General features: G+C 37.3%; 1 long non-coding RNA gene across 1 annotated transcript in view; it reads right to left on the reverse strand.

Annotated features, from left to right (window-relative positions):
- Window positions 1–18,639, reverse strand: part of LOC102994017 (uncharacterized) — a 42,906-nt gene that overhangs the window by 21,581 nt on the left and 2,686 nt on the right. Inside the window, exon 2 of the long non-coding RNA XR_002891839.2 lies at window positions 13,149–13,321. This is a non-coding gene — a long non-coding RNA (uncharacterized lncRNA). The remainder of the gene's footprint in view (window positions 1–13,148; window positions 13,322–18,639) is intronic.

Below are 18,639 nucleotides of genomic sequence, written 5' to 3' on the forward strand. Positions count from 1 at the left end.
GAAGGTGTGGATAGGGTTTACAGGAAGAGATACAGCAAGTGATAGTTCAGTCTCCCAGGGGAGCTATCCCCGCACTCTCCTCACCCCACCCCCACCCCCAGCCTGGGCCTAAAGGATCTGAGGATGGAGCAGTTACTGAAACCTGGAGAAAATAATACTATGGTGAAGGCCACTTGTCAGGAGTTGTAGCAAATTGCCTGGAGATATAAATACCCTGGACTTTTCTTCCATGCTTCCATCTCTTGATGACAGTGACTAAATCCAGCTGGAAGCCAGGGGCAAGAGAACCCATGGAAGTAGTCCATGGAGGTCCACCTCCCAAGGCACAGGACAGGCAGGAGAGGAAAGAAGGTAAACTGAATTGGAAAATGGAAAACATCAAGCACAGGTACAAATCACTCACTCCACTAAACGTGGTGAGAAGCAGATGTCACAACAATTCCTATACTAATGAATAAAGCAAATTAGAATCATTGTTTCCTTGACATATGCAAATGAACACTGACTTCATTGGGAATTGTGTATACAGAGTCTCCAGAAACATTTTATATACACAAAAAAATACATATTTTTATTATGTTCAAAGATTATAGAAATAGGTAAAAAATGATCAATTAGAAGTCAAATGAATAAATCTTTTAAAAATTTTATACTGGAAATAGATTTTGAAACTTTCTTCTATGAATTGCTTACCACTTTTGCACCTCTACAAAAATACCATTTCCATTAATACTATATGAATATTTTATGGCTAATTGCACAATTACAGTTCCACTAATATGTTGCTTATAATGCTTTCCATTCACAAAATTCATTTTTGTGAAGTATATTAATCTATTTTAATTTTACATTGTATGATATAAAACATTTCTATTTGCTTTATAATCACCAGAATTTTTCCATTTTATTTGTCAACCTGTTAAGTATCGTTTGACTCACTGACAGCTTCAATTTCTCCTTAAAGTTTATTCCTTAGTTTTGTTACTATAGAAGTCTCATTTTATGAAGTGTGCTGATAAAAATATAGTGACTGCACATATACTTAAAAATAAAAACTACTGTTTAAATTGTCTTTGGTAATTTGTCATTTTCTCCCTTCTATGGTCTGTACTGCAGTAGCTAAAAAAGTGGAGCTAAATTTCCAAGTATCCCTGCCATTAGAATCCATCAGTGAGAGTCTCTTGCACGGGATTCTGAAGGTAAAAGAGAAACAAAAGACACACTATTGTTTCTCCAATAGGAGTTGAGCAGCTGTTACCATCACTGGTATTTCCTATGGATCCTGCAATCTCTGGACTGCGAGAAATGAACACAGATTTAGAAGCAGGATTTCTGACTTTAAATCCTCCTACCTTTCCTATGGATTTATAAGCACCTAACTTACTGTTAATAAATACTGTTCTACAAATATACGGTCTTGCTTGAAACACTTCAAGTTGTTTCTGTTTTCCTGACCTGATATGAACAGATACAAAATTTGGTTTAAAAAGGGAGAGGGCCACTGCCAAACAATAACCGAAAATATGTGGCACTGCTTGTTGGATGGGTAATAGGAGGTGAAGAAATTACCAGAGAGCCTGCAAATATGGATACGCAATAGAAAAAATATTTGGGTAAACTGTCACATGAGATAACTTGGAAGGTGTACCCACTGAACACCTCCATAGAGAAGATCATGAATCTAGAGAACAATGGTGTGCAGAAAAGAGTTAAAACAGCAGAACAGAGATTGCTACCCTTAGAAAAGCCTGCTTGCAAAGGTGGCCCCAGGCTGGTGTCTGAAAACTTAGATTTCAAGGAGGGTCCTTCTCACCATAAGAATGGCTTGCTGTGCCTAGAACATTTGTGAAGCAATATGGTTTATACTAAATACCTGCTTTCCTTCTGGGAGACTGAAACTTTGGTACATGCTAGGCAGAAGGTGCTTACATGACCAGTCCCCAGTGAAAATCCTAGGCAATTAGTCGCTAATGAGCTTCCCTGCTAGACAACGTTTCACATGGATTATCACAGCTTGCTGAGGGAGTTAAGCACATCCTGTGTGAATCCACTGGAACAGGGCTTTTGGAAGCTTTACCTGGTTTCCTCCAGACTTTACACCATATGCCTTTTTTCTTCCCTGATTTGGCTTTGTACCCTTTCACTGTAGTAAATCATAGCCATGAGTATGACTATATCCTGAGTCCCATTAATCCTCCTAATAAATCATCTAAGCTGAGGACAGGCTTGGAAATTGCCAACACAAATGCGAAATCAAGTTCCTCCCAGATTGTATAACAGGGGCCTAATTAAGAAATTTCCCTCATTCCTAAGGTACAGAGTCTTCATGCGTCCCACCCAGCTGACTGAATCACCTCCCTGGTTATGGACCAGTGACTGCTATGTGTCTCCCATTCTTCTCCTTTCTGAATGGGCAATTTTACTGTAGTTGTCTTGTGTCTGCTCCACCATGGAGAATTGTATAGGTGTCTTGTCTATCAGCTTCTAACCCACCCTCCTATACAGTATCTTCTTTGTGATGCTGTCCTGAGGCTCTGAAAACCACATTTCTGCTTTGCCAGCTTGTTCCCTGGCAATGCTATGCCCAAAGGGGATACTTGTGGGACCCCAGAAGGCTGGAAAAGAAAGAAGGGACACTATACTTCCCGTTTGTTCTTGTTTCTGTCTGTGCCACACCAGCCTCGCTTTTTCACACTGGAAGTGGCCGTTCATTTCAGTAGCAGCAGTTGAATCCATTTTGTAGTTTTCTCCAATCCCCACAGAACCAGCTTCACTGCAGCTCCGCAGAGCCAGTTGAGCAATGTCCCTTCCTCAGAGGTTGGGGTCCCAGGCCTATAGAGCCCCTTCCTCCAAATTTAGAGATACCAGCAGTGGTTGATCAGCATCTCTTTTATGAATTCTACATTTCAGCTTCACAGAGCCTCTTCTCCAAGCTTCTAAATGTTAATAATTCAAACCTCTTCCCTTAACTCCCTATGTCCTAGTGGTGGTGGCTACAACTTTCTGTGGCCTCTTAGAATTCTTATTTTGACTCCGGTTTTCAAAGACCAGTTATTAACACTTTGTATTAAATCCTCTCTTTGAAAATAGCTGATGTGATCTCTGACTCCTGATTGCATCCTGACTGTTTGTGGCAGGGGGAGGTGGGGGGAGGCAGTAAAGTGGGGAAGGTAACAATTTGTCTTACAGTTCGTAGGTCACCTGACCATGAAAAGCCCCAGCCAGACTTAATGAAGAACACTGCATCATCTAGAGACCTTGGACTATCAGCCTGCTGCAGTGATTGGAAAGAACTTTCTGTGTCTCTCTTGGAGAGTGTGTAAGCTCCATATGTGGCAGGAAGTGTGAAATGGGTGTTAGGTGGGCAAAAGGGCAGACTGTGGCAGAGACCATTTAGCTGTTCACCAAACTTGTTCCCCTTTCCTCCTAGGTAAATAGCTAGATTATAGTTTCCAGAGACTTTGCTTTTAGGTGTGGTCACATGATGGCTCTGGCTCAAACTGGGTGGCTTAACCAAGAGTAATTTATTGTCTCCCAGTTCTAGAGGCTGGAAGTCTAAGACCAAGGTGTTAGCAGGGTTGGTTCCTTCTGAGGGCTGGGAGGGAGAACATATTCCATGCCTCTCTCCTAGCTTCTGTTGGTTGGGACAATCTTTGGCATTCCTTGACTTGTAGAGGCATCACTCTGATCTCTGATGTCTGAATTCATGTTGATATGGTATTCCCCCTGGTTGCATATCTGTCTCCAAATCTCCCCTTTTCATAAGGACGTCAGTCATATTGGATTAGTTAACTATGTCTACAATGACCCTATTTCCAAATAAGGTCACATTCAGAGATAGTGCGGGTTAAGATTCACCATGTGAATTTTAGGGACACAATTCAACCAATAACACTGACGACAAAATGTAGTGTGAAGTATACCACTCCCAGGTTGGGCCCATAAAAACACCCATATTATATATGCTCTCTTCCCCATGCCTTCCTCTTAGGTATCTAGGGACCTTGAAATACACATACTGAAGAAGCCTGGAACCTTGAGTGATGTATGGAGCAGAATCCCAAATGCCACCTCATCCTTATGCTGACTGGACTCTTTGTGAGTAAGAGAGAAACATCTGCTATGTTGAGACACAGAGGTTTCTGCAGCTATCTGTTATAGCAGCTAGCATTACCTTAGCTAACACAACTACTTTGTTGAAAGTAAAGATCATACTCTTTAAAAGAGTATCATTATTCCACCTAGACTTTTATCTACACTTCTGGGACAGCACTTTAATAGAATAGTTACATTATACTTATATATGCCTAATCTTCCTCTAAGCAAAGAGCTCCCAGAAGGTAGGATTTATGTTTCACTTTTTATCTCCTACACTGTCTAGCACAAGTTTTTGAATTAGCACTCAAAAATATTTGTTCAGTTGAATAAAGGAAAATAAAGGTCCAAGCAAACAGGGAAATTATATTAATACAGAGTCCATATGCATTGATTCATTGTGATTGTCAAAATTCTTAACTAATCAATTTAAATAATTTTCTTTAAAGTAAACCTATTCATTTTAATGAAATTTTCCATTCAGAAGAGTGAAGATGATTCATGCCTAGAAAGCCTAAGGAAAATGATTCTAAAGAATTTCACCTGGTCATCAGACCACAAAGCTGATATATTCATTGAGAATATTTAACACTGAAAGGGGGACAGACACATGCACAGACCCAAAAGTCACACAACATAAGCCAGAGAATCAAACGACAGATTTCTTGAATAAATATAAAAGAAAAAAAGAAATATTATGGACATTTGGACATTTGTAGAAAAGCACTGGTGAAATTTCCTGAAGGAAAAAGTAATGTTTAAACTGCAGTTGTTTCTGAACTTAAAAGTAAACGTCAGTTCTTCAAACTAGTGGTTACCAGTCAGGAGAGGAAAGGGGGGAGGGGCAAGACAAGGGTAGGGGATCAAGAGGTACAAACTATTAGGTATAAAATAAGCATTAAGAGGTACAAACTATTAGGTATAAAATGAGCTATATTGTACAACATGGGGAATATAGCAAATATCTTACAATAACTATAAATGGAATATAACCTTTAAAATTGTGAGTCACTATATTTTACACCAGTAACATATATTACATATCAACTATAATTCTTAAAAAATTTTTTTAATAAATAAACTGTCAGTTCTTAGTGAGAGTTTGATATTGAGAAGCACTAAAAAAAGTCACTAAAAACACTGTTCTCTGTATGAGGAAGGATAGGCTTAGATTTTACAGTCATCTGAAAAAGTAAAATTTCCAGAAATTTTGGCAAAGGGAAAGATATTGTATTTCTCCATAAATTAGCGTATTGAAAACACCTTCAGGAACTTCTCAGCTTTATGTATGAAAAAAAATGGTTGAAGTGAAAACCAACTTGAACCCTTGCATTTCTAGAGAATGCAAGAATGCTATTTTAATACATTATATAGTTAGCTGCTAGCAGGTCAGCATAAATCACCCATTTGTTTTGAGTATTCCAGGTACTTAGAAAGAGAAATGTGTTTAAAATCATCAAATTTACTAATCTAAGACATTTTTCCCTAGTTATCTGGTGAAATGCAGTACTAATTGGAAGACTCATGTTGGCCTTCCACTATGTAATCATGGTTTTTCAACACAAATCTAGGAAATTGAGTTTCTGAAAATAGAATAATAGAATGATATCTCTGGCTCAAATAGATAATGTTGACAGGAATGACTTTCCAAGTAAACATTTTGATGGAAATTATTGAATTGCACCCAAGCTAAGTAATTGAAAAAAAAATTCATTTGCCACAATATAAGTTAATATTTATTTGTGATAATAGTACAAAAATAAGGATGATAAGGTACAAGAAAAAAAAGTTGAACGTAAAATATCAATAGCATACTTTTAGAAAATAATTTTAAAAGTTAGGGAATTGAATGTGAATACATGGAAATTATATAGATTTAAATGCACTAGGTATAATTTAGATACAGGAAGTACAACACTATATCTGGAAGGCAGAGTTACTATTCTTTCTCTTAATTGGGCAAACCAGAGTTACCACCTTATCTCCTTTTGAAGTCAAAGAAATCCCAGGAGTTGAACACATAGTAGTCAGCAAATATTTATTCAGTATTCACAAGAAATGAAATGCTAGAAGAGACTTCGGAGAAAGAAGATTCTTTATGAAAGGGAATAATCCAGCTGGCTCTAGATTCCTGAAATTATCAAAACAAACTACCTCAATACATAAATTTAAGTAAAGTTCAGTAAAAAATGTTATGGACAATTTCAGCATGTAAGAGACCTTCTGCAAGTCACTTAAGCTCTCTGAACCTCAACTTTCCTTTCTGTGAAAGGGGAAAATAATGGCTAATTGCTGGAACCTGTTAAAAGTACAGGAGCGAATATACACACATCCTCCAGAATATCTTCCAGCTAACACGTTCGTTGTAGAATGCCTTTTGGTTTAGAGTACCCAAATTTCATGGAATAATGTACGTATTTCTCAAGATAATGCTTTTGGCTGACGTTTCCAAAGAAAAAGTGTAATGCTCAAAACTCACTACACTTTTAACAAAATAATGTGTAGGAAATATCTCTAATTACCTTCCAAATACAATTGTTAGACCATCAAAATCACATGCAGACCTTTTGAAAACAAGGTGTCCTCAAAGGAAATAAATAGTATGCTTCCAAACACATAAACAACTGTATGGGAACCAATATATTGAATGGTGATCAATAATTGATAGTTTAATTATTTTACTTCTTAACATGGTTGTGTGTAACTCACACACAGGCAGTTTACTTTGTCTTCTTTACCTTTTAAGAAACTGAATGGGGGCTATGAGTGGGAAAGAAACACCTTAAAATATTTCACATTTTTAAAGAAAGGGGAATAGTCTACCAGTCAGTACTACTGTACAGAGTATCAGATTTTCATGATTTTGTCACTGACATCAAGCAGGTGATGACTATATAGCCAATATAACTGCCACTTAGTAGGGGATCAAAATATGTGAAGAATCTTATAATAAATCATGATAAGAAAGAGAAACCAGATCCTTTATCACTATATATTTTTGAGAATGTTGTTGCTAAACACAGTATAATAAAATACTTATCTACCAGAACTGTCATTAAAAGAAGTTCATACTCAGAGTTATAATATCACTATTTTAAATCAAATATATATATTTAAAACCTATTTTTGATTGTTAAAAAGTGTTACTTTGTCAGAAATGTTTTAAACTGTTTTCAATATTTTTTGATGGATGTGTATAAAATACAAACATGTGTGCTCTTTTAATTGTCTGGAAAGAGTTTGTATTCATGTAGAGCTCCACATTTTCATTTAAGACTTCCAATCTGTTGCCAAATTTTATTATTCTTTTGTATCTGCTGTGATTGCCAAGCATCATATCAATAAACAGATACTCTCTTAGAGAGAACCATACAGTGCTAAGAAAAATGAAGAAGCTAAACAGGGTCTCTGAGGATGCAACTGCATGACAGTAGTCTTCTATTTTTGTGGAGATGCTAAGGACCTTTTATCATTTAGGTTATAACTCCATTCACTTATTTGTGAATACCTCAAGAAGTATTTTGTGATATTTAATCTATTTGTAATATTTTAACGATACTGATATTATGGAACAGTGGTTAAGTGTTGTGTTTTGTTTTGTTTTTTTTTTTTTTTGTGGTATGCGGGCCTCCCTCTGTTGTGGCCTCTCCCGTTGCGGAGCACAGGCCCCGGACGCGCAGGCCCAGCGGCCATGGCTCACGGGCCCAGCCGCTCCGCGGCATGTGGGATCCTCCCAGACCGGGGCGCGAACCCGGTTCCCCTGCATCGGCAGGCGGACGCGCAACCACTGCGCCACCAGGGAAGCCCCAGTGGTTAAGTTTTGAGCCATCTATATTTGAGTTAACTTCTGATTATTTTTAATAACGAAAAATCAGATATTTTTCCTTTCTGTACAAATAACATTTTTATTTAAAACTCTTATGAAAGTAATATGAAGAAACATAGCTTGAAACATATCCAATGAAAGGAAAGCAAAAGTAGAAATGTGTCCTCAAGAGATAAAAGATTATAGTCAGTTGTAGTATGAACTCCAATATATTATTTTATAAGCCCCAATATTCTGTAGCTTCCACACTCAGTCAGCTCTACTCTCTCTCTTCATTGAAATAATTTTCTTTTTCCTTAAAATTGGTCATTTTGAAGTAATAGAAATAAATGATAGAATTTTAGAAATGATGTGTCACTTAGAGACTATTGAGGTAAAAGTTTTATTCATCTCTATATTCCCAGAATGTATTCCCAGCTTCCCATAGTAGGCATTCAAAGCATATTTTTGTATAAATAAATCAACCAATCTAGCCCACTGTTTCCCAACTTTTTTCACATTATAGAATACATGGGAAAAGATCATTTTGTATGGCACTCTTGGGTAAATGGAGCAGGCTACTTAAAGCAAAAGGTCACTGGCCCGAAGACTCTGGCCAGCCTAGGTGTTGTCCTGCTGCCTTAGTGGCAGCACAAGGACTGGAAGCCAAATGTACTGAATTGAGATCCATTGGGAGATGCCAATCCCAGCTACCCTGAAAAAAAATAACACCACTTCCAAATCAGGCTAAAGTTCTAAAGCCTAGCTCTTAATTTGTTCTGAAGAAAACTTCATCAAAAACACTTGAATAAGGTGTATTTTTTCCAAAATAGTATTTTTAAAGTTACCTATTTGATTTGTTTTCCTGTAGAAATGAGTCTTAATTACACCCAAATATATATGTAGCAATAACATGAAATCAGAGACCATCTCTGGCATTTGCTTGTAGATGCTGTTGCCTTTGATATCTCAGTAGCCTATAGAGGTATCTGACTACTATTTGACTTTTGAGTATCTGGTACACTATCTCGGTGTTTGATGAGATTCTGCTTTCATACCCCAGGGTCATTTTCAAGACTTTAAGCACTTACCCATATTAAGTAATTCCTGTGCTCCATGATTTCCTTAGCACTAAATTCTGGGTCCTCACTGGATTTAAAATGGAAAGAAAGACAATAAGTGGGTGGGAAAATAACACTTTTGGAATTCTATGCAGCATGAGTGCCTTTTATCTTCTATCTTCTTTGCTCCATTAAGGATGAAACACCTCTTTAGGGCAATAATCTTGGGCTGAAATATTTCATGTTCTCTTTGGAATATTTTTGTTCAATTATCAGAAACATCAATTTATCAGCCAAATAAACAAGTTCCCTTGGTTAATATTCATCCTACTTCATTGATGAACAAGGTATAAGTCATCGTTAGCCTGAAAAGACTCTTAACATAAGGGTGTTCCCTGTATTACGTTAACATCTAAATGTGCTTCCTTCATATAATCTTCAAAGACAAAATCAACACCAAAAAATGCTGTCAAGCTTGCTGAGCAATTGTGAAATTACGTGTGCGTGTATGGAGTGCAGCTCTTACATAACAGGAGATTATCTATCAGCTATAACAACAGAATATTGTGGCAAGTGTGGGAATAAAGTGAATATGAATTGGCCTGTGAGGGGAAAAATATATTCATTAAAGAACCAGTGGAACATCTCGGATCAGCAAAGTTCTGACTCACATTGCAAAAGAGAACTTCCTACTTCTCACACTACATCCTTCTCCCTGGCTCACTAAAGATCAAATCGAGTAGATCTTCCAAGGACTTAATAGAGCATCTCATTTCTTTATTTAATAAATAATACGGGACATCTACTAATTATTTCAAGATCTATTAAAAAACAAAGTTTATTGCATTCTAAATATACAAAATGACTGAAAATGCTATGAAGAAAAAAAAGAGGGGAGAGATAGAATGACGGAGTCAAGGTACACTTTTCGATGGGGTAGCCAAGGAAGATCTCCTTACAAGGGGGAAGTTTGAGGATCAAGGAGAAGGTATACAATGACTGTCTGGGGAACTGAACTGGTAGAAGCAGGAAGGTTACTGAACAACACTGAGGAACTGCCTCAAATCTGTGATCATTTTAAACTGTGACCAGTCAGTATGCCCATGGATTATTCTCTAGCTACACAGAGCTGCTCAGGTACAGGTGGAGAACAGGTAGAAAGATGGATTTCATTAGGTTTGGGGTAAGAACTTCAGGAGAGAGGAGCAAGGCTTTCGGAGAGAGAAGCAAGGAAGCTGAGGGTGATTTCCATGACTGATCTTAGAACATGACACAATGAAATGAAGTTGGGATGGTATGATGGAGAGTGAAAAGGAGATTGGGTGACGGTTTAAAACTCCTGGTGTGGTTGAAGTGAACTTGGAGTATTGCCTAGAGAGCTGAGAGATAACTTGAATTCTGTGCCAGAAAAGGCCTTCAGAAAGAAACTCATGCTAACTAAACATAGCAATAAAGTCTTTCTCCTGAGTGCCTAGTCAAGCTCTCAGGAGAAACAAGCAAACAAAAGAAACAAAACCAAAAAATAACTGCTTTATCCAGGGAAACGCAACCATGATCATTGCTTTTTGTCTCCTAGTGACTGATGTTGGTGAGTTTAAAATACATATGTAACAGCCTCATGCTGCTAGAAACTGAAATCAAAACTTTACATTTTGATTGATTTCCAGGTGAAATTCAACAGTGAACCAAACTAAAATATTCATCTGCATTCTCGACACAGATAATTTTTCTAGGTGAGTTACTTTCTTTTTTTCCTAATCCTGATGGTTGGAACTTCTTAACAGGACTAAAAAATCATTGCTTGTTTTACATCACCTAGCAAAATTATCTTTTTCTGTGATTATTGGATCCTAACAGTGGCAGTTTGCTTTCTCTCTCCTTTTCCTTCTTGTATATTTTAAGTCCCTTCTCAAATTTCATGTGTTGAAAGGTAAGTTCAATGTCTAGATTTTCTCAGCAAGTGGGGGAGTGACTCTGAAACTACTGAATAAAAATTACATATGCTTTCTCGACCTTTAATTACAGTTCTGAATATAAAGATTTATATAAGTATTCTCAAGTTGAGTGAGATATGTAAATACATTGTAATGACAGTGAGTCAGCTCACCACACCTCCCCTCGAAAGCTACTTTGAAATTAGACGTTCTTCCAAAAATTGGACGGATGTTCTGCACATTATGGATGAGACTAACTAAACATATGAGTGCAGGGTTCTATGTACTCCAATCACAGTGGATTAAGTCTCATCAGAGAGTATGATAAAATTGTAGCCAAGAAAGATGTGCTCTAATCAGTGTGTTATTTCAGGCCTAAAGAAAAACGATGTAACAGAGAGATCTACCCTGGAACCCTGAAAAAAGGAAGCAAATCCCCAGCAGTGACTCTCACCACCCCCCCCACCGCCTGCCCTGTTGCAATATGACAGCAAAACAGTGGAAATTTACCCTGAATTTAAAAAGCAAACACTAAAAACAAACACACATATAAGATAAAAGAATTAAGGCCCCAACTACCTTGTATACATAGTTGCAGTGGTGGTCTCCTTCTCCTTTTATGAGAAGCATCCGTAGCCTTGCAGCAACAAAGCTAGTCCTAATGAAGCCTTTTCCATTTTACAAAAGTAAACCTCTGCTAGTTTTTATAAAATATTTTTTATGATAAAACAAAACAATGTATAAAAACAACAGAAAATCATATAGTAGGCACTTAGGCATCCACTATCAGGACTGACGTGACCTTTTGTGCTCCTTTATCTCCCTCTCATTCTCCCTCTCTTTCTCTCCCCCGAACCCTGCTACCCTTTCTCTCCTCTCTTTTTCCTCTCTCTAAAATTGAATCCTGGGACTTCCCTGGTGGTCCAGTGGTTAAGACTTCACCTTCCAATGCAGGGGGGTGCAGGTTCGATCCCTGGTCAGGGAGCTAAGATCCCATATGTCTCCCGGCCAAAAAACCAAAACATAAAACAGAATATTGTAACAAATTCAATAAAGACTTTAAAAATGGTCCACATAAAAAAAAAATCTTAAAAAATATAAAATAGAATTCCTTGCAAATATGGCCATCCTCTTTCCCTCTGTTTCCATTTTCCATACTCAGAAATAGTCTCCTCCACCCCAAGGTTGTTGTTATCCATTATTCCTCTGTATGTTTTTGTTCATTTACTACTTACGGATGCCTCCATAAACAATTCGACCTATTGTTTCGTGTGTTTTTCAAATATGATCAATTATATCAGATTGTATGTATCCTTTTGCAACTTAACATATTATTTTTGAAATACACATATTATGGAAATATATAAAAGTGCTATGGACTGAATGTTTATGTCCCCGCAAATTCATATGTCAAAGTCCTAGTCCTCATTGTGATAGTATTTGGAGGCATAGCCTTTGGGAGTTAATTGGATATATATGAGGTCATGAGAATGGAGCCCCCATGACAGGATTAGTGCATTTATAAGGAGAGACCAGGGAGCTTGTCCTCTGTCTTCATCATGCGAGAATACAGCAAGAAGGCAACTGTCCCCAAACTAGGAGGAAGGTTCTCACCAGACCCCAGATTTGCTGGTACCTTGATCTTAGACTTCCCAACCTTCAGAACTGTGAGAAATAAATGTTGTTGTTTCAGCCACCACTAGTATTTTGTTATAGCAGCTTGAACTAAGACAGAGAGGGATACATTTCTATCTAATTCATTCATTTTAACTGCTGTAGTATAATATTCCACCTTATGAATAAATCACCCTATGTTCTCTCATTCCTTTTTGAGAAGGGTTTCCAGGTTTGGCATTCTACTTCTTATGGACAATAATGTTATTTCCACATTTTTACTCTTATAAACAATGTCATAGTAAACATCCCTGAACCCATGAATAAACTGGTTGAAGACAGACACCAGAAGAGAAATTGCTGGGTTGAAGTAAATGAATATCCCCCTATATTAAGTATCATTAAATGCTGGATTTAAGTATATGAACATCTTCTTATACTTGGTATTCTAAAATTGCTCTCCGAAGTGTTTGTAATTGATACTCTAACAGCAATAGCTAAGGGTTCCTGTTTCCCCCCATCTTCACTAATATGGTTATTATTATTAAATTTTCCATTCTGTTGGATATGAAAGGGTATCTCATTGTTGTTTTACTTTGCATTCCCTTGGCTGTTAGTGAAGTCCAGCTTTACACTTACCTAAGCAATGTATTAAGTAGTTCTATAGAATAATTACATGGGATGGCACATCAGGGTATTATGCTTCTCCTGTTGGTTCATTATGTGAGCACTACGAATGGTTCCGGGTAGAGGAGAGAGATGGTCATAGTCTCTGAACTCCAAGTCTTAGGGGATGTTGACTAAATGAGAACCTGAAGAAAGGAATGAAAATATAGTTGTGAAGATTCCCTCAATTCCCCTAACAAGCATGACCATATGAATGGTCTTTAATAATTTTTTTTTTTTTTTTTTTTTTTTTTTTTTTGGCGATACGCGGGCCTCTCACTGTTGTGGCCTCTCCCGTCGCGGAGCAGAGGCTCCGGACGCGCAGGCTCACCGGCCGTGCCTCACGGGCGCAGCCGCTCCGCGGCATGTGGGATCTTCCCAGACCGGGGCACGAACCTGTGTCCCCTGCATCGGCAGGCGGACGCTCAACCACTGTGCCACCAGGGAAGCCCAATGGTCTTTAATAAATTAATTTCCAGGTTGTACAGAAGTGAACTATTACAGCTGTCTTGCTTGTACAACAAAGACTAATAATTAACTCATAGCTACATATGATTGACAATAAGCCTGATGTTACCTAGAGAGTCCTGAAGAGAACAATGGGCTTTTACAGTTTACCAAGGCACGGCATAAACTAGGCTGTTGGTCTATATCAGTTACCATCAAGCCCCTGCCTCGGCCTCCAGCCCAATTCTGAAGAATTTCCTTTCTTATTAAAGTCAGCAGGTATGTATGAGGTAGGAATCACGGAATGGACTCCCCTCGTGCATCAAAGCAAATCTTCTTAGCTTCACGTCTAATTTCAGCCACTACCACAGAAACCAGGTGTGTAACAGAGGGGCAACCTGACCACATCTTACATCAGGCTTAGATGGGCGGGCTCTTTAGCTTTCATCCAGCCAGGGGCTTCTTTGATACCACGTTGTGGGACACCAGAGGGAACCCACTTCTTACTCATGCACTCGCATCTTGGAATGCAGAGGAGCTGACGATTTATGGGGCAGCCCTTGACCAATGGGGAAGGGATCCAATGGATAAATGCTTCTCTCTTTCTTTCCCCAGGTGAACTGTCTTGACACATACTTTATAAGGATCTAGGAACTAGTCTTATCTTTAAGGTAGATAAACGTTGGGGAATCCAGCAAAGCCAACTATGAAGGTGATGCAAGTGAGATAAGAAGAAAACCAGGAGAGGGAAAGGAATCATTGTGGGAGCAAATTCTTAAGGAGGTAGGAATGAGATGCAGTACATAGGTGGAGGGGATGGCTATAGATTGGAACAGGGGAGTGCGTGCGTCCATTGTACGACGATGAAAGTTAAAATGTATGAGGTAGATGTGGTAGCAGAAGGATAATGTTCTCTTCTGATTTCATTAATGAATTCAGGTAAATTTAAAGCATTGTCATCACCTAAGGGTTAGAAGAAGAGGTGAGGTTTTCAAAGTCCGAGAAGAGAAAACATGTGTAATGTCCTAGAGAGGGAGTGAAGTGATTAGGGAAAGAAGTAGAATTAGTGGCAACATCTACCTTCTTGATATCTTTCCCATGCACTACCCAATTTAAAAAAGACATTTTCATAATTATTACAATTTTAAATCCTGCATTCTTAGAACATAGTAGGCTACTGCAGTGGTTCTCAAAGTGAGAACCCTGGACCAGCACATCAACATCACCTGGAAACTGGTTAGAAATGAAAATACTGGGGTCTTCCCTAGATCTTCTGAATCTGAAACTGTGGGGTGGGGTCCAGCAATCTGTGTTTTTAAAAGCCCTCCAGGTGATTCTTATGAGAGCTAAAAGTCAGAATCCACTAGACTACCGTTTATCCTTACTCAATTTACCTTTACACAATTTAACTGTGTATATTTGATTTATAAAAGTATGCTTTTATAATAAAAATGCTACAAGATGAACACAAACTTTCGTCTTAGAGTATGTTAATATCTAGAGCCACCCACTTTCTTTAAATTATAAAGTCAAAATATTTAATAGAACACTTTTCAACCAAAGCTATTATAACTACTATGATTTGAGTTTGAGGCATTCCAAAATCTTATAAAATGTAAAAACATTTTTTCTATATGTGTTAACTGATGTACAGCCTAATTTCTTTATTGCATTTTTAAGAACTGACAGCTGTTGTTTCACATTAGATCACAACATTGGAATTAATTCTGGATGTTAATGAGGCATAAATTTGCCCAGATTTTACACTGATATTTTATATTGGAATTGAAATGAATTTTTTTAAAAAATAATGATATTGAACATTTCCTTCTATTATTTGACCTTTTGTTATGCTAAATTACTAACCAATTTATATGTGTTTTCAATGCCATCAATAAGCTTAAGAAAATATTTTTAAAAATAACTAGGCACATTCTACAAAATAAAAAGAACTGTAAAGTAAATTAGACATTTTTATTACCATTGAAATGCATGTTGAAAAGAATCTTTATTTCAATAGCTTGACACTTAAAGGCATAATAAAAGTGCAGCTCTATTATCAGTAGTTATTGATGGGAAACACAAAAGCATATGAATCTAAAATACCCATTTTATCAATCTCAATAAAGTGGTTTCAGTGTGGGAGTTATTTAGCTACTACATAGATTATCTTGAATATAATATACAGCATACAAAAGAGTTCTTCTGCCAAGAACACCTCCCATGGTGCACTGTAAGAAAACACCCTCTGTATTTGGTCAGTAATGAAAAAAACAAAATAGTGCTTGATATCACAACATCAGCAATGATTGCCAATTTCTTACCATCTGGGGACTGCTACAACCTAGTCTATCTCCTTCAGTGTCTGATGCCCACTCGGGAATTATTTGCCACACATTTTAGGGAAGTCATCGTCAACATAATCATTGTAAAGATATAGTAAATATTGATTTCTGTACAAAATGAATAAAAGAGACATGGTTTTTGTCTTCTTTGAGTAAAACAAAAATGAGGACTTTTCACTGCATTTTGCTGGGCTTCGTTTCATATTATTCCTGTATTCCCTTCCTCTTTTTTTTTTTTTAAATCTGTTTCTATGACATTCTAATATAAAATAAAGCTTAAAAAAGAGCTGGATGATCTGACACAATATCTGGAATTTGCTGCAAAATACTCCTGTGGTGGGTATGCAGCAGGACTGGGAGGATATAAATGAAATAAGATTTGACATTTATTGATAACTGTTGAACCTGGAGCAATGGGTCCATAGAGGTTTGTTGCTCTTTTCTTACTACTGAATATGTTTGAAATTTTCCACAAGAAAAAGTTAAAACAAACTTTAATCACATTTAATTTTGTTTGGAAATTAAGAACTTTACTGCGATCCTTGAAATAATTGGAGGCATACTGGAGTGTTGCAAAACAAAGATTGAGAATTAATGTTGAAGCTTGTGGGACAAATTTTCACAGTAAGAATTTTTTAAAATATCTTACTAGAGATTGATAGGGAAATAGCACCAATTTTCTCATCACTTTCAATTGGTGGTAATTATGAATAATTCCCCAGTCTCTCCAGGGTGTTTCTGGTGTGATTTGACATCTGAACTGAACCCAGTCTCAGATACAGCCGGTTACCATTGGAAAACAGCTCAGCTCCAGCCTGAGATTTTGCTGTCTACACAGGCATGGTCTTAGACAAGGCATGGGTGGTATAAAGCATAGTGGAATGAGATGACAGTTAGGATTTTGAGAGAGAAATACACCAACGAGCTCAATAACTGGATGAAATCACAGAGCTTTCACAGGTATCCTACAAAAGCATAGCGTACACAGACTTTAGCGACAGCAGGCCTGTGTTTGAATTCCTTGTCTGTCTCTTAGTTTCTGTGTCACCAGGAATAAGTTACTTTTTCTCTGAAGCTTTGTTTCTGTTTTTCTTTCATTTGTAAAATGAAGATAATACATATCAGAAAAAGGTGTTGTAAGGATTGAGTAATATTTGTGCATATAACATTCCTGAAACATACTAGACAATAAAGCAGATGGTAATGATTCATCCTAACATGTATTATATGCCACTATACCTGAAATCAACTAAGCTCTGATTCCCTGACATCCATGGATGCAAGTGATAGGAAAAGAGACACCCTATTCCCACATATGACTGTGTGCAAACTCAAACTATCCCTTCAGTGAGACTTTGTTAACCAGAGGTTCAACCAGACAGGTTCAGAGCTGGCCATGGTAATATTGTCTGGAAATGCAGCTTTTGGATGGTTTGGTTAAGTAGAAAGGGGAAAATCCTAATGGGAACACTGGACATCTCTCTAATATTGACAAATCTAGACAGATTAAGGAGGCGCTGGATGGCAGACAATACCTGTCTTAGACTGTCATGGAGCTATAAGGCAAATATTTTGCCTTTTTTTTTTTTTAATACTGAAAGAAGACCTACTTACTTTAGACAATAAGAAAGTAGATGGTAATCTTGGTGTGAATAATTTTTGCTTACACCTTAAGAGTGTCTGATTGTTGTATACCCAATACTGACATTTAGATCTTATCCATTTATTCATTGATCAAACAATTACTGAGTGTGTACTAAGTTCTAGGCACTGCTCCAGGTGCTGAGGATACAGCAGGGAATAAAGTAAAGTTCCCTCACAGAGCTCATATTCTGGAAGCAAAGGCGAAAAATCAATGTTGGGAGTTTGGTATTAACATATACACACTATTATAATGAAAATAGATAACCAGCAAGGACTTACTGTATAGCCCAGGGAACTCAGCTCAATATTCTGTAATAACCTAAATGGAAAAAGAATTTGAAAAAGAATAGACACTTGTATGGGTATCACTGAATCACTTTGCTGTACACCTGTAACTAACACGTCACTTTTAATCAACTATTCTCCAAAATAAAATTTAAAATTTTTAAAAATTAACCATCAGAAAAAAATCAGTGTTTTCTAAATTAATGGGTACTTTAAGAAGCCCCTACAAAACAGGCTCAAAACTTTCCCCAGAAAGTAAGTTGGAGCCTGTTCAAGACCCAACTTTCTGCACTATCACATGAAAAGAATAATCTTTGTCTGAAAGATTATTTTCCAGCAGAATTTTCCCAATGCCTAACTGTATGATTTGATTTTGAGCAGAATTCTCACTTGTTCAGTAAATCAAGATAATGTATTTCAGGTACCTACATAAATAAGTAAACCCCTCTACTACTACCTTTTTTAGTGTAATTCATCTAGATGCCAAAATTCTGCTAAATATAAATTTAGGTTTGTCACTAAATAAAATGTACATGATCAGACAAATGTGAGAAAGTTAAAATAGACCTTCCTTTAATTTAAAGGTGATAACTATTTGAAACCTGAGGATATGGGGAGGGGGAAGGGTAAGCTGTGACGAAGTGAGAGAGTGGCATGGACATATATACACTACCAAATGTAAAATAGATAGCTAGAGGGAAGCAGCTGCATAGCACAGGGAGATCAGCTCTGTGCTTTGTGTC

The sequence above is a fragment of the Physeter macrocephalus genome, chromosome 2 (assembly GCF_002837175.3).
Source record: "Physeter macrocephalus isolate SW-GA chromosome 2, ASM283717v5, whole genome shotgun sequence".
Lineage (NCBI taxonomy): Eukaryota > Metazoa > Chordata > Mammalia > Artiodactyla > Physeteridae > Physeter > Physeter macrocephalus.